At 40.9% G+C, this 17088-nt stretch overlaps 1 long non-coding RNA gene across 2 annotated transcripts in view; it reads left to right on the top strand.

Annotated features, from left to right (window-relative positions):
- The first annotated feature begins 411 nt into the window (after positions 1-411).
- LOC122831555 overlaps positions 412-17088 on the top strand; it is a 67066-nt gene continuing 50389 nt past the window's right edge. For both annotated transcript variants that reach the window (XR_006370712.1, XR_006370713.1), the window contains exons 1-2: positions 412-1813; positions 12631-12686. This is a non-coding gene — a long non-coding RNA (uncharacterized LOC122831555). The remainder of the gene's footprint in view (positions 1814-12630; positions 12687-17088) is intronic.

Genomic DNA, 17088 nt, shown 5'->3' with positions numbered 1-17088 from the left:
GTGGGGGTGCGGGGGAGGTAGTAGGAGGCTGAGAGAGGGGTTGGGGTTGTAGGGGCATGCAAAAACGCTGGGGTGGAGGGCTAACCCGGCATCCCGTCATTAGCGTCGCGCGGCGGAGATGCAGGGGCACCCTGACACATGTCACGGACAGCCACCCGAGAGCCCACGTATGAAGCTGACACGCCGCGCATAATTTATCCCGTGACACGATCTGCATGTCGAGTTGTTGATCTGTTGTGTTTGGTTTGGACATGGGCGCTCTCTGGCAGGGGAAGACAGAAGGGGCTGTTATTATGCAGGTGGGGTTGGGGGGTGCGGAGTATCAGGGCAGGAGGAGGAGAGCGAGGGCGAAGAGGTGTGTTGTTTTCAAGGGACGACCGAGGGGTTAGGGTGGTGTTGGTGCTGGTGGTGGTGGGGGGGGGGTGAAGTAGCATCTTGGTGTAGCACACACTGAAGGGGCGACACGTTTGTCATGTCCACTGAGAAGCAACATATACATAACAAGCGCATTCAAATTCACTAATGCAGACAGCCAGACTCTCTCTATCTCTCTATCACATAAACACTCAGACCCCCACTCCTATCGCCGCCTCCCCGTTCACTTCACGCTTTGCTGACATGCACATTGAGCCATCTTGAAATCGCAGCGATAATCTGGCCCCTTAAAACGTCTGTTACATCTGTTCATGAGTGAAAATGACTAATGCAGTTGAGCTGACCCGGCGCCGTTCTGTTGGACGCGAGTGTTTCCGGGGCGCCACCGATGCTACATCTCATCAAGCTAAAGCTGCAGTTTGAAACTTTTACAGAAATATGTTTTTTGTTTTTACATATTTGTCTAAACCGTCACTTTGTTGGTGACAGTGTGAGGCAGATAACATGGAAAAACCAATCGGGCTCCTTCACTTTCTCCCCCGGTGCTACTGTTACCGTCTGCAGAAATATCAGTACAAAACAGCCAATCAGAGCCAGGAGTATAGTCTTAGCAATGTCAATCATTCCCATGTACACGTTCCTAAATGTGCTCATGGGAGTGAAACAACTTTAGGAAAACTGTGTAACTGCTGGCATCGGTGGCCAGGCTAACTAGCTTTAGCATTGATAGCAGGCCCCATGGTGGAAACCCAGCTGTAGCCTAGTAAAGAGCAAGGCGGAGGATGTGGGTAACACATACAGGAGAATGATTGACAGTGCCAAGACCCTCCTTTTGGCTCTGATGGGTTGTTTCTGGGAGTAGGTAGAGCAGTTTTATTTTATTTATTTTTTTCATAGATTATTTGTCTCATAACATGCTGTTGTAACATAACTCCTATGTTTATGTTTGTTCCAAATAAAGAAATAATATCCGTTTTTTTTGTGTGTTTGTTTGTTTTTTAGGACACTTCCAGTTATTTGTTTTATAGGTGATCTAACATTTACCACTGATTAAAACAGATTTTTGGGGCAGCATCATCAGGTGTGACTGAAGTCACGTGAACGGTTAAAAGGGGGCGCGTGCATCGGTGCGCGGCGGCCCAAAAGGTGAGACACACCTGCTATCAATGCTAAAGCTAGTTAGCAAGGCCACCGATGCTAGCAGTTACACAGTTTTCCTACAGCGGTAAGAACGCACGCGACCAGGTCCATGCGGCAAGATGAATCCCTTTAAGGATGTCAAACAGACAAACATAAAATGAAAGAAAAAAGACGTAAAAGGCTGAGTTGGCCCTCCTGCAACACGGATCTCGGATCAGGAACTGTTGGGAGCTTTCCGTCCAGGTAGACGTCGCCAGGTATGAGACGCCAACGAGGAGGGAAAAGACCAAAGCTCTCGGTGAGGTTCTGAACTGTAATTTTTTGTGGTATCTTAATTGTTTTTTCTAATTTTTTTGAGGGGATATTTTGCTCTTTTGGAGTTTTCATTTTGGATTGAGAAGGTTTTTTTTGTTTGTTTGTTTGTTTGTTTTGAACAATCTTTCTGATTTAAAATCAATTGGATTTGGTTTGTCTTTTTGCTGACATAAACTGAGTTATGTAAATTTAAGCTGGTTATATTTTGCGATATTTCTGCTACTGCTCTGTTTATTCTTCAGCACAATCATATATTCTTATTACTATAATTATCATGAATCTCTGAATAAATCCATTGCTAGATTTCTACATGAGGTATTTTAATATTTATTTTGTTGACAGTTTAAGAGTGATAATCAAGTTTTGCCTGATATCTGTAAACAGAACCCCTTTATAATGCAAGTCCCCCTTTAAGTCAAGCTGAACGTCACACTGTCATAGGAACAGTTTTAACAAATATGTAAAAAAAAACGAAAAAGAAGACATTTTTACATGCTGCAATTGAACATATACTTGTATATTAATGCTGTTTAGCCATAAAACGCCACACAAGTACAAAGTTATGTGCTGTAACAGCATTTAAAAATGCGAGTGCTTAACTAACTTGTGAGTAAACCTCATGCTGACTGGTGAACAGTAGTGAGGTGTGTGTCGTCTGAATGTTCTCATCAACTTCTCCTCAAACACCCACCACCACCATCCACCACCCCACCATCCCCATCGTGGTTCGTTTACATGAATTATGCATATGACTAGTCTGTTAGAAGGCCCCTCCCTTATCACGCTCCCTAATCCCTGTTGTTGCCATGGTAACCAGATTAGACGAGACTGTGATGTACAGTGCAGGCCCTCGAGGCCTTTCATTTTTCTCCTCCTCTTTTCCTGGACAAGTCCTCATTTGTGCGGCAGGCGGGGTGGTGGTCCCCCCCCCCCCCCCCCAGTGGGTCACCTGTCCGGTCATATTAACATGTTGGTGCTGGTGTCTGATGGGAAACAAGAGTTTCAGTCTACTACTCCGTTGCTGCGAACCTCAGACTTCACTTGAGTAAAGAATGCGAGAACGCATGTGTAAACATGTAAAAGGGAAAATTGCGATTAAATCTGTTGGGTTTCAGATTCAACCAATTGGGAAAGTGATTTCAAAATGATCCCACCATACATGGAAATGGGCATCCAAAAAAACAAACAAACAATAAAAAAACAAAAAACAGGAGGATTTCGGATCTTTTAGGGGTTTCAAGACTCTCCAGGACAGTGTTGTTGCCAGTTTCCACCCAGATGGGTTTCTTTTTTGAACACGTCGGACTGGGGGAAAAAAATATTTTGCGCTGCTTTTCACAACATTTGAGGGGTTTCTAGAAAGTTTTCACTGGAAAATTCTGGCAAGTAATTGTTATTGTGTGACAGAAAAGCAAAAAAAAAAAAAAAAAAATCCTTGCACACATTTTATTAGTTCATCTATTTTGAAAAAGCAGGACTCGTTCGAACGTGACATCAATAATGTTTAATAGTCATTAGTTAATCAAGTGACTCAAGTTCAAGCTTGTAGGTTTGATTCCAGCTTCCTGGATGAGAATTCAGTTCATCTACTTATAAAACAATAGTTCACAGACATGTAGTACATCATCACAATGACGTAGAGGCAAAGTGGGTCTCTACATCACCAGTATTAATAATCTTTGGAGAATAATTCCACATGTAAACAGCACACAAACAGAGATTCTTTGTATGTTGTTTTTTTAGCGGTTTTACTAATCGGTGTAGATTGGATTGAAAATAATCACCAAAATCAACAAAACAAGCAAAAAATACACTTTTGTGTTTCCTGAAAATAATACGTATATATATATAATTTTCCAGCCTCCCATCTACGTGGCTTTTGTTTGTGTACGGAGGTCCAGTGCAGGGTGAGAACGGACGGAGCCAGTACCTTGAATAAACCAACCAGTCTGCTGGTTTTAACCAGGTTGCTGCGACAGAGTAGAGCAGAGCTTCATCCCTGACACAGACATTTCATTTAGGCCTTAGACAATAGGAATAAATAATTTAAAAGAGAGGATTATATTTCTCCTTTACTGCAAAAGGGGGATGTGGCTGTTAAGGTACTGAAAGTGGAAATGCAGAGACAGGCTGTCAAATCAGCATTTACAGAAACTGATGTACAGGAGAGAGAGGCTCTGCCGACATGTGTGGACATATAGTGATGTTTATTTCATCACAGGATCATGCTTCTCATACCTTTTATCAAAAGACGTTTTACAAGAGCAGTGAGTCATGACATCTACATTTATTTGCAGCCCTAAAAGAAAAATTGAAAAAAGTTATAAAACCAGCTTATGTGAAACTGAAATATATTCTGAGGTTTTCTGTGGGAGATCTTCAGATTTCATTATTTCATGCGCTCTAATAGTTTTCCTAAAGCTTTTGAAAGAGGATCAGGCCCACAGCATCACAGATCCTCCACTTTATTTAATGGTGAAAATGCCAAAACCACCCTGGAGGATTTGTAGCAGGAAAAGTTGCTCTTTAAACTCTTTGTTTCAGACTTGAGATGTGAGGAGATTTATCTGTGCAGATGCTTACATTTTACTTGTTTTATAGGATTTTGATTTCATCTTCGCTGACATGAAATATTTAGCAAAACAGACATTTTCAATTGCCTTAGTTGAACATCATTGTTTTCCCTCCTTCCCTTTTGTGAAGCATGAAGAAAGGAGGCACTTGGTCCAGATCTAAAATTCAGGAAAATAAAATTGCTAATTAAAAGTTCTCAGACTCGCTGGTCAACTTTTAAAGGATAATAACATCAAAATGAGTTTCCCGCTCAGTTTACTTTTAGTTCCGTGAAATTGTTGGGCCGTGCCTCTAATTGTTTCGGCTGAGATTCTGTAAAGAAAGATTTCTTCTCCCTTTCTAACTAAAAAGAGTAGTTTATTAAAAGTTGAATTTTACAAAAAAAATAAGGAAAAAAAAATGTGGTAATGGGGTCCAGTAATAAAAGCTTTTTCTTTTTTCTTTTTTTTTTTTTTGACACTTACCAGCTTGAATTGCACTTAAATCTAACAAATTTCCCTTTGAGGAAACTCATGTTCGTGCTGCAAACTCTGTCTTAACGATTGCTCCAGTTTGCTCTCCTGTTGATAAAGAGATGACTGTTTTCTTGGGATGACTCCATAAACATCGAACACCAAAATAGACATCGGCGCATAAAAACCAAGACATTGACACAGAAACTTGCACGACTGCGAATAAACACCATCTGATCTTATCCGGGCCTTAATTCATCCCCTCTCTGAAAACTAATCAAAATGTCTTCCCTAATATTCCTTTGAGATCAAATGTGAGGCCACATAAATAATCCCCACTTTAGTGAGGGGATTTTAGATTTCTGAGGGTCCAACAAAGAAATTATTTACTGAAGAAGTTTAGTGTTCTTTAAAAGTCTGACAGCTGTTCGTGGGAACGCCGTTAAACGACTGCTGCCGCAGGACTTGGAATTTAGAGGGTGCCTATTGTACATTCATCCTCTGTCATTAATGTTCAACCATGGGTTGTTTTTATTTTGGGTTTTTTGGGTTTTTTCATTTGAAGGGAAGCTGTGTTCCCACATGGTGCACACACAGCTCACTTACTGCTCCCTTGTGATCCTTATTACCATTATTCATTCAAGTTTTTACACGTCTACGGAATAAAAGAGAATAAAAAAACCCAACTGTATTGAAAGCAAATGTATTCTTTTTAGGTCCGTATACAGATCTGGTGGGGCGTTCAGGCTGTGAATCAGGTATTAGAATGCATTTTGTCCACGTTCACGCAGTCCGTTGCGGAAATATCTTCGATTGTCATGTGACGACGGCAAACGTCATCATTTTACATTTGGATATCATGTGACATTTCTACACAAAGAAACAAAAAAAAAATCATAATTTTTTTCTTTCTTGTTTTTGCTAACAACTTCTCAGAGAGAAAGTTGGGGAGACGCTTAGCTTAAAGTTTTGCTAAGTTTAAAAAAAAAATAATAATAAGGAATGGAAAAATGGAACTTAAAATTTCCACAAATTATAAATGACCTAGTCAAAGTTTGGATTTAAATCACGTCGATAAACTGATATTCTGATATTCCTTCATGCTCTACATCTAATCTGACTGAGTTTGTGGATGTTTCGTAAAGATGGATGGACAAAGAAAAATAAAAGTCTCAGCCTGTGTAGGTGTGCATAGCTGGGAGAAACATACAAAATACACAATCAAAAGAGATTCCATAAGAACACTGACTCTACATAAATCACAAACATGTACCGCTGTTTATTTGGTAATCAAATAATAATACTAATGCTAATAATCTTGTATTTTAAATTCTTTGCAATTATTTAGTACTCTACTTTATAAATGTAACATGGCAAAATGTGGAACAAATCAAGAGACAATAATACTGATGAAAAAGCAGCATTGATAAAATCATGCGCATTTATTAGACAACATATTTTTATTCCCTCTGTATATATATATATGTGTGTGTATAAAAACAATTGCATTCGGGCCATCTAATCTTAGAATGCAGTTTGTGTTTATGATTTACACCTAAAATTCCCCATTGCTTCTCCTGAAGGAGGGATGAGTGAAAGCTTTGGTGTGGAGAATACAGATTGGCAGTCACCCCAGTTAATGACCACCATAGCAGTACTAAGGTAGGAAGCTGCAGTTGGGTGTTGAGTTAATGGACAGCCTGTCACTTCCTTGTCACTTCACCTAGATAATTTTACCCTTCTCATTGTTCCCATTGCATGCACTGTATGTGCAATGAATTGTACCGGTTGCAAAGTATTCCAAAGTCAATCTCACTGGGAGTCTCCTGCAGTGGTTGGTTTAGGAGAATGAATGCTGCTTTGGTTTATTTTCTCCATACGTTCTGAGCACAGTAATAACACTAAGAAGAAAGGAGCTTTTTGACAGCGTTTCCAGAGCAGCCCTGCAGAGCTTTTCTCTGACACAAAATCATGTGGTACGTTTCCTTAAAACGTTTTGTGAAAAATGGCTCAAGGCAAGTTTTTTTTTTTTTTTCATAAAAGGCCTTCCTCATACCTAATTCCTGATGAGAGAGAGAAATGACTGCTGCTTCATGGCACTTGTTGACAATGGGAGGTTTGAAGGGTTTATATATATATATATTTTTATTTTTTTATTTTTATTTTATTTTTTTTTGCTGTGCTGAACACAAATGAACAACCAGAGAAACTGAAAAGATTAGATCTAAAATTAACCAAACCTGCAGGAATGCAGCTTGTTTACTATTGCATGAACCGGCAGTCGCGGGTTCGATTCCTGGACCCGGCCGACGTTTGCCGCATGCCTTTCCCTCTCTCCTTCCTCCCCTCCTGTAAGTCTACCTTCAAATAAGGGACACTAGAGCCCACAAAAGACCCCCTGGTGGGGGAAAAAAAAGATTGAAATGTACTCACCAAAGCAAATTTTTCATTGGGTAACGCAGGCCAGCATTATGCTTCTGCAACTTCCACAATCTTACCCCTGTGAAAATTTACACAAAAAGCTTAAAGGTTAGCCCTGTACCTGAAAACCAACCAGCAATTTCAATTGACTCAACCTTTTTTTTTTTTTTTTTTTTTTGTCTTTTGAGTGGTTAAATATCCAGCCAGAAAGAAGCCAGAAGCTTTTTGTTGTCAACAAAAAAGATTTTGGATTATTATTATTTTTTATTTTTATTTTTTACAACTTATTAATAGAACAAACTACCAGGAAACTGCAAAGATGATGAAACTTTGAGCTCAGAGTTTTAAACACCACCTGTTTACGGTAGCCTGTGACTCATAATATCTGGAACATTGATTGATATATGTGATATACATTTGCTTGCTAATTTTGATGATGGCATTGGACGAAACATCACATTTATTGCTTGTTTCACAATTGGTTACTGTGCGTATTTTGTTTATATGCTGTAAAGCATTTTGAACATTCTTGTTGCTGGAATGTGCTATACAAACAAACCTGACTTTGTCCAATTAGGGGCCTCCTACTCCAGTCCCACCTTGCAATCTCTAGACTCATCTTTGACTCATGGCCAGGTGTTTGTAGGACCTGATTACACTATAAGAAGGTAATTTAGCCCACAGTTAAAGTCCATCAGTCAGAAACAATGATTATCAGCTCGGCCTGGGTTGAGTTGGATTTGTTTTTTTTAGGCCCGATCTAAATCCCATTCTAGACTGAGAATTAAAAAAAAGACGAGCGGCTCAAGCGTCATTAAAAGCCCAGGTTTTCTTTTTCAGTTTTGCCTGCACTGGTTACTTACACCGGTAAGTTTTCACTGAATCTGCATTCTGCTTCCTGTTCCTGATGCATGGATGGAGGCGAGACCATGTGACTGCGCTGCCATCACATTTTCTCCACAGCTAGCCCCACCCAGCCTCTGACAGCCAGCACACCACCACACCACCCTCCTCACCTTCGCCCACCCACACCCTTCTCCACCTCACCTCCCCACCCTCTCCTTTGTTAAGCCAAGCTCAGAGTGCCATAGACACAAATGAAGGCGTGGAGAAAACACATGCCAAAAAGGCCCCCCTGCCACTCTCACTCTTGCACAGCGACAATGATAGGCTGTCATCACACAGCGATCAGCACTGTCACCCACAACATTGCGGTGCACAAATAACACGCGTGTATACAAGCGCACGCGGGCGCACAGGCTGCTGCGGACACGCACGCGTAGCGCGCGCGCACGGGGCGGCGGGGAGGGGACCCATGGCTGTGAAAATCCGCACCAGCCTCGACAACACTGACAACCAAGTCATTTCTGTCACTTCAGTTATTTTTACACCGGGGCCTGACAACACATCAGAAATCCCTCTCTCTATGGGAACAACACGAGACCACTGCATCAAGCCCATTAGACGCCACGTGTCACATCAAATATCTAATTATCTGCTATTCAATATTCCCAATTAAGTTGGAAATGTTCACTCCTGCACATTCGCACAAATCATTTAGCGCTGCGTTGTGTATGCAAAGTGAGATGATAAGCCCGGTCCGGCTGTTAAGAGGAGAGACAAGAGAGGGAAAGAAAAACAGCTGCATGGCTGTCCTGGTGACAGTGAGGAGGCTGAGGAGCGTCCTGGAGAGTGATCGCTTGCTGTGGTTCAATCTTGCTTCCAGCAAATAAAATCTGACCAACGAGAAAGAGAAGCACTTATTTTTTGTGTGTGTTTGTGTCCAGACTGGCAGAGTAAGAGTTAACTTTTTTTGGCCCCAGTTGCTGTCAGGAAGCAGAAGGCAGCTACATGATGAGTCTGATTGGCGACCGATAGCTGCGAGATCAGTGGAAGGGCTGTGAGATGGATGCCATCTTGGCCGGCTTGTGATGTGCAGTTTGTTGCCCGGGCTGCACGAGGAAGGAAAGCCTTGAAAAATACTGCTGGCTGTCACTCAAAGAGAAATGTGCTGAATTTCCAAAACATACACTCACCAAAAAGAAAGAAAGAGAGCGCAGCCCTTCACCAAATACCTCTAGATTCTCTCTCACTGCCACTTGGTTATGAGTGTTATAGTCCTATATTTACATAAAAAAAACAGAATAATGTTCACTGTTGATTGAAGTCAGAAGGATAGGATGCTGACATTTCCAAAATAATGGATATAACAAGTTCCATATTGAAAATTTTGACCGGACAAGCCCCCAGATGTCAGAATTTCTCACTAACCGCATCCTCAAAATCTAATATGGGTGCCATGCATGAAAACGTGTCTTAACTTTTACAATACCAAAGACATAAGAGTTCATCAACAAAGATCAAAATATCAGTGGAAATGAGTAAGAAGTTATGCTATCAAAGATCTTTCCACTGATTATGAAGAAAGTTTTAAATAATATCTAGTTTTCCACAAGCCATTTCAGTCAAATGTAAACTTTGTTTTATTCAAAACCGATACCCTTTTAACAGTATTTTATTATTTTTTTCAGAGATTCCTGTCTCAACTCCAATCAGAAATATCTATTTCTTTAACTGATTGTTTTAAAGCTAAACATATGAGGTGTGTGAAGAATTTTTGTCTTAACTGTAAATAGGCTATATTAAAGCAATTCCAATAAAAAAAGATTCAAACTGTATTTTATTTTGAAAAGTAAAACATTTTTGGGACTTACAAGGACTTTCAACTTGACAATTTTGGGCCACCTGGCAGAAACGTTCAGACAGCACTGGTTTAAATCTTTTAGAAGTGTTGGCAGAAGTAATCAAGTCATAGCAAGTAAAATTACACCCTAAAAATGTCTAAAACTTATAGATATTCAAGAAACATAAAAAAGTTACAGCATGATTATACAAATATTTTAAACAGATAGATTATTTTAACTTGATGGACGGTTGAAGAAATTCTATTTAATTAGAGGATAATGACAGATGAAATAGGTTCCAGTGACTAGGACCTATCTAGAGTGAACCCCGCCTCGTGGCTTCTGATTGATGGAGGAAGGCACTAACCTCCCACAACCCTACAAGGAGTAAGCCGATGTGGAAAGAGGACATTTTTACATTACATTTCCACTGAAGAGTGAGTGTTCTGCTTATTTTACTGAGTGGATGAATGCAAACAGCAAAGCAAAGCAGTCAACATATTCCCAACACCTCAGGGAAAACCTTCCCAGCGACCCCAACGTGTTCCCTCCCTTTTCCCCGTTTAGCCCCTCGTTGGCCATGACAGAGTGGGATTAAGCACAGCGGATAATGCTCCACTTCGGAGCATCTCCCTTTTTAAAGTTAGTGACAAAACGTGCAAATTAAGCCCTTGCCCCCTTGTAGCTTTTCCGCCTCCCCTCCCCCTTTCCAGATCCATCCATTCCACCCTGGTATATTTGTAGCCCGAAGCCAAGATCTGCGCCGCATCACAGACAGTCAGAAGAGAACAGTGGGGTCAGCTTTGCCCCCAGGCATGGAGGCCCCCTCAGAACCGCAGCCGCTTCTCATTTCGACTCACCAGCAACATGTACAGAAAGTGCGGCAGTGGCTGCGTCTGCTGACCAGGAACTAACACAATGATGTCAGCAGACCAGTCCAGGCAAACTGGAAATGTGAAAGAGGTTATGTTATCATTAACCTAAGTTGATATGTGAAGGGATATTTGTGACGTTTAAGAAATATCTGGTAACTTTTTTTTTTCTCCCCTCCAGGGTTTTTTTTTTTTTGTGGGCTCTAGAGTCCCTTTTATGAAAGTAGGCTGACAGGAAAGAGGGAAAGACAGGGGGGGAGACATGCGGCAAATATTGCCGGGTCCGGGAATCGAACCCGCGACGGCCGCATCGAGAACTCAGGGCCTCCAAGCTTGGGTCACGCTATCCCCTACGCCACCACAGCACGCTCCAAATATCTGGTAACATTTCAGGAGATTGCTCATTTGGGCGGTAGGAGTGAGAGCAGCACAGAACACGGACATAAGTCACTAGTTCAAGGTTTCTGTGGGTTTCACAACCCAATTTTAAAGTCCTTTTTAAGACCATTATGAGTAAAATTTATGACCTAATATCATTGTTCTGAGTTTGTTTTTTGGGTGTTCTTAGTTCTAATTAATTATGTTTTCTCATTCATTTTGGTTAGATCGGCCTTGTTTGTTTTTATTTTAGTTCTGTCCTTTAGTTATTCTTTGATACAGTTAGATTCAGTTCCCTAATTCCCCTGCTTGTACTCCCCGGTCCAATTTCCTTTGCTCTCTCTCACCTCAGCCTCTCTCCTCACACCTGTAACTTGTTAGCTAATCAGCCCCAGTCTTTTGCTCCAACACTCTACTTATACACCTCTTCTAGCTGGTTTCTCATGATACTCACTTATGTTCCTCCATGTACCTAGTTCCTTGTGTTCCTGCATGTTTGTGTCCTCATGGCTGTTTGTAAGTTCTCATTTTATTACCTTTTGGCACCTGTATCTCCAAAGAAATGTACAAACGTGATCCAGCCAGTTGGTGACAACAATGCACTTACCCAGGATAGATCCTCAAAAAGCTAGCGCGGTAGCTAGCCAGCCAGGCCAGCTAGCGCGGTAGCTAGCCAGCCAGGCCAGCTAGCGCGGTAGCTAGCCAGCCAGGCCAGCTAGCGCGGTAGCTAGCCAGCCAGGCCAGCTAGCGCGGTAGCTAGCCAGCCAGGCCAGCTAGCGCGGTAGCTAGCCAGCCAGGCCAGCTAGCGCGGTAGCTAGCCAGCCAGGCCAGCTAGCGCCAGTAGCTAGCCAGCCAGGCCAGCTAGCGCGGTAGCTAGCCAGCCAGGCCAGCTAGCGCGGTAGCTAGCCAGCCAGGCCAGCTAGCGCGGTAGCTAGCCAGCCAGGGTATGTTAGCAGTGTGTCACAGAACATAATGAAGGTATCTGTATGTGACTCAGCCTTTTTCCTGACAGAACGGTTCTTTAAGAAAAAAAAAAGATTAACTAGTAGAGAAAAAAATGTAAGACCTGTGATCACTTTTTAAAATGAATTAAAGACATTATGAGCCCTTAATTTAGACTGCTCAGTAGTTCCTTCATAAAAGCAACATAAGTTTTGTGTATTATATTTTCATTTTCATTGTTTTCAATTGTTATTCTTTCCTCAGGAGTATTTCTGATGTCCATGCCGTTAAATCAGTGACACACTTGTCTGGTTATGTCAAGAGTGCAAATTTAGGTTCTTCTATTAAGCTCTGCTGCCAAGCTTAACAAAAATATGTCACACATTTGTATCATTTGTCCAGTTGATGACATTTCTGTTCACCAGTTGTTGTTTTTTTTGTTTTTTTTTGTTTTGTTTTTTTGCATAATCTGACCAGGTTCCACATTTGGGTTCTGGAGACAGGAAGCAGGCTCCCTGGAAGCAGTAGTTCAGGTATGGATGCAGTTTCTTCACGTTGTAACTGTTTTTGGATTTTGTGGATTTTGAATTTTGTGAATTTTGTTTTTATCTGTTACGCTACACTTAAACACTGACATAACTATTCTTAAGATCTCCACACTTAATAGTACTTTCATAACTTCACACACATATAGTTCCCTGAACTTCAGGGTGTGTCACCACAAGCTTTTCTCATATAAGGACTGAAACTGCTGTGCATTGTGAACATTCATCTCAGTCTTGTCAGATTTTCACCTGGATTTAGGAATGTACTTTAACTGGGCCGTTCTAACGCACGAGTAAATTTTGATCAAAGTAATTTCACAGTTTCTCTGGCTGGATGTTTAAGGTTGTGTCAAGTCCTTCCCATCTAATGTTTTATTCAACTCCCCATCAACTTTGAATGCTTTCCCTGCACCAGCCGTATGGGATGAGCCACCAATGGGTTTTATGTTGAGAATTAACGTGCAAAACGAACACATTTTTCCCACCTGAGCTGTGAATCTCTGCAGCTCACCCAGAGCTAACTGCTTATCATGGCAATCTCTTTGCCCAGCCTCAGTTTGGTCCGTTTGCAGTTGTGGCAGACGCTTTCCACTTGTCCATTGCTTTCTGTGTTCTTTATGATGTGATTTACTCACTAAAGATTAAATAATAAACAGGTGGATTCTATTAAGTAATCACTTAACTTCTGATAAGCGATCTGTTGGTTTTATTTTGGGGCATCACAGTAATGAGTACACTAATGTATCAGTCTCCTCCCACTTTGCAGGATCTATTTTGTGTAATCCTAACCCTAACCCTGTACAAAATAAAACCCTCCATAAAAATGTGCGCTAGACTTTTACCTCACGATAAATCTGGTTAGTATCTTTTTTATATTAACCAATAAGCAAGTGATTATAATCTACTTTTCCAGTCATTGTTTTGTTATTTCACTCTGTGTAATGCGAAATAAAATGAAGGGCAGCTCTATAGGACATTGGTCCTTAATGAGGCCTGTTTAGGCTTTTAAAAAAAAGATAAAAAAATCAGGATGAGGTCCTTATCAGACGTCTTCTTCCCTGGGGATTGTCACCCTTTCCGGAACACGTTTCCATGTAAGAGATTTCCCTGACACAAAGGCATCTCTCATCTATCTGCAAAGCTTCTTGAAGTGTTTATCCACCAGAACTGACAGAGAGCTGACTTTAATTAGCACCATCTCCCTTTTCTTTTACCCCCACCCACCACCTCCGCCGCTGCTCTCCACTCCTCTTCGATAGATTGCGTAACTTCGAACAGAGTAGTGCGTTAGGCTTTATTCACTGATGTTTTTGAAGGACCGGTTCACAGAGAGAAGGCGAGCGAGTTGGCTGCTCTCCTCATTTATGGCATGTAATTAAAACTAAATGACAATTCCACTCTGCTATTTAATTAACCACTTTAGATAAATGCAAACACACATACAGTACGGAGCAGGAAGGCACATACACATCACTCAGAGAGGCACAAATGAGTAATTCCACTCGGATACCAACCAAATCCACAAGGCAGACACACACACACACACACACTCTCTCTCTCTCAACCCATTGCACCGAGGCAGGTCACACCCCCACAAGTCTTATTAAAACCCATAATATTTCAATCTGGGGCTTTACTGACTTTGATAATGTTTAAAAAAGGAAAGCCGCCCCTCCCAAGACTCCGGGTTTTTTTTTCCTAGCGGGGGAGTGTCAGTCAAGTTGACACCCTGTAAATACTCTTTCAAGCTCCCTGTTTCAGCTATCCCCCCTCCGTCCAATCATTTGTGAGTTTTTTCTCAGTGTTAATGATGAAGGGTTTAATTCATCATAACAGTATTCGCACAACCTCTAATTAGCGCCAACACTCGTACAACAATGCCAGCGTTATCTCCTCATGCAAATGAGCTCTCAGTGTGTTGCGTTTGCTAATTTTATGAAACGGTAGGGCGATAACTACGCAGGCTGTGCTAATCTTCCCTGCGTTTAACCCTGGTTTTCTTTTTAATCCGCCATCCATAGCAAACACACAACAAACAACAATAATCCTATTATCGGCTTGATGATTCTTCTTCTTATTGCTTTTTTTTATTATTATTCTCTAATTTAATCTCAATTATGGAGTGAAAAAACATTGATAAGCACTTTCTGTGTACATTCCGATTTTTGCTTAAGATGAGCTTACAGAGTTCATCAGTGAAATTCCCATGGTAATTCCACCCAAACAGTTTTGTTTCTATGAAAAATGAGTGATTAAGCACTTGTACTGCTGCAGTTTGGAGTGTGAATGATGAAAATCAATTAGTATCAGACTCCGGGAAGCAGCAGCTTGGAAGTTGCCACATTTTGTCACAATACGATGGAAAAAGAACTTTTTTCTATTTTCATGGGATTTTAAGTGAGACAAACAAGAAGAAGTGCAAAGTTCAGAAGTGGAAGGAAAATTATATATTTTTTTACCAATAAAAGTTGACACATGTATTTTGGTACCCTTTAATAAAATGTAGTGCAATCAACCTTTGTATTCAAGTTGGTAAATCATCAAAGTTCTGAATTTTTAGGGGGTTTTGTGGCTTTTGCTATTATTATTATTATTATTATTATTATTATTATTATTATTATCATTATTTATTTTTTTGGTAAAAACCTAGATTTTGGACAGTGTTTGTGTCCGCAAAACACTTTGATAATAACAGAAACAATAGAAAATCCAAGCAGATTTGTATGCATTTTTTTCCCTTCATAAACAATTATCAGTTAAGAAATCAAAACAAAATCTTTTCTGAGGTAGAGATTGGGAAACTACAATATCAGAAAAACGGAATAAAGAAAATGTGAAACTAAAGTATCGATCTTACCATATTTGTGTCGATCTGACAGATGCCAATTTGGTATCAAGATTATCAATATCTCCCAGGAAGAAAATGTGAATTTCATCTATCATCCAGGCCAGGATTGAAACCCTGGACCTTCTTACTTGCGAGGCAGCATCATGCAGCCATCACAGGGTTGTGCTTAAAACGATATTTCCAAGCAATGAACTTCTCATGGAGCGCAGTGAAAACCATCAACCAAACAACTATAAAACCAAGAAGCCGCGGCTGTTCACCTAAACTGACTGGATGGACAATGAGTGCATTACTCAAGAATGCATCCAATAGGCCCCTGATAACTCTGGAGGCGCTCCTATCTACTGACAGAGCATCTATTAGTCATACAAATCTGGTCTTTATAGACACTTGACAACAACGCCTTTGTTAAAAGAGACTCAACAATTCCTGTTTGCAGTTTGACCGAAGCCTTGCAGAAAACTAGCATCGGACATTACCTGATAGGAGCATCTCTACCGAGACAGATTGTGGCAAAAGTTTTCTTTAGCAGAGACGGGGAAGAATCTTTTGGGTGATGAGGTGGATGGAGGTAAATACTGGAGTACCTTGAAGGGAAACCTGTTAGAGGCTTTACATGATTAGAGACGAAGCAAGGAGTTTCAAGCCTTTTAGTCAGGAAAGTAATCCTGAAAACACAACCAAGGCTGTGCTTAGATCAAAAGATGTTGGAAAACAAAAAACAAAAAAACAAATCAATAATCATCTATCGACCGATACGAAACGCTTATATCGCGATATGTTCTTCATCTGTGTCCAGCCTCACTTATTTACTTCCTCTTGTTGGTCTAACACATAAGGTACCAATAAATTACATTGAATTTTGAATTCATACCCGACAAAACGTGAAAAAGTTTAGGGGAGGATTCATGCTTTTGCCATGCCCAGTATAAAACATTCACATTGATCTAAACTTTTCAAGTATTTTAAAAATCACATTCATTATATACTGTCCGCGCTTGGTGCTCTGCTGCCAACGTGCTGTTTGTATTTATGTGGATGCAGAGTGTGCATGTTGTGGTGGGTGGTAGGGGTCTAGCTTGTTATGACCCCGAGTTCAGTAACCTTGTCCGTATTGACAGCTCCTGCTATTTGGGGCCATAACTGTGAGGGATCCCTGTGGTTAGATTAGTGAGAGATGAATGCTCTTATGCCTGTGTGGGAACATGAGAGGCGGTCTGTGTGAATACTATGTCTGTTGCTCATTACCCACTTTACCTGTTGTCTCTGTGGGGGGTGAGGAGGACTTCAGATACTGTCTCATTTCCCTCTGTGTCACAGGAATGGAAAAAAGGCGTGTACGGTGGTTTACGCTCCAATTTAGACATTTTGCCATCTGATTAATTCATTGTGTAATGCCTTTAGTTCATTGTTTATGGTAGTTTCATAATTTCCAGGTTGCATGTGTGGCTGTGTGGGCAGAAAGCACCTTCACACTGTCACAGGATACATAGACCTGTCCACAATAACTCAGAGATTTTGCAAAACTGAGATTTTTCTGCT

This window comes from Gambusia affinis, linkage group LG05 (genome assembly GCF_019740435.1).
Source record: "Gambusia affinis linkage group LG05, SWU_Gaff_1.0, whole genome shotgun sequence".
NCBI classification, from domain to species: Eukaryota; Metazoa; Chordata; class Actinopteri; order Cyprinodontiformes; family Poeciliidae; genus Gambusia; species Gambusia affinis.
This window is presented reverse-complemented; position numbering and strand designations above follow the sequence as displayed.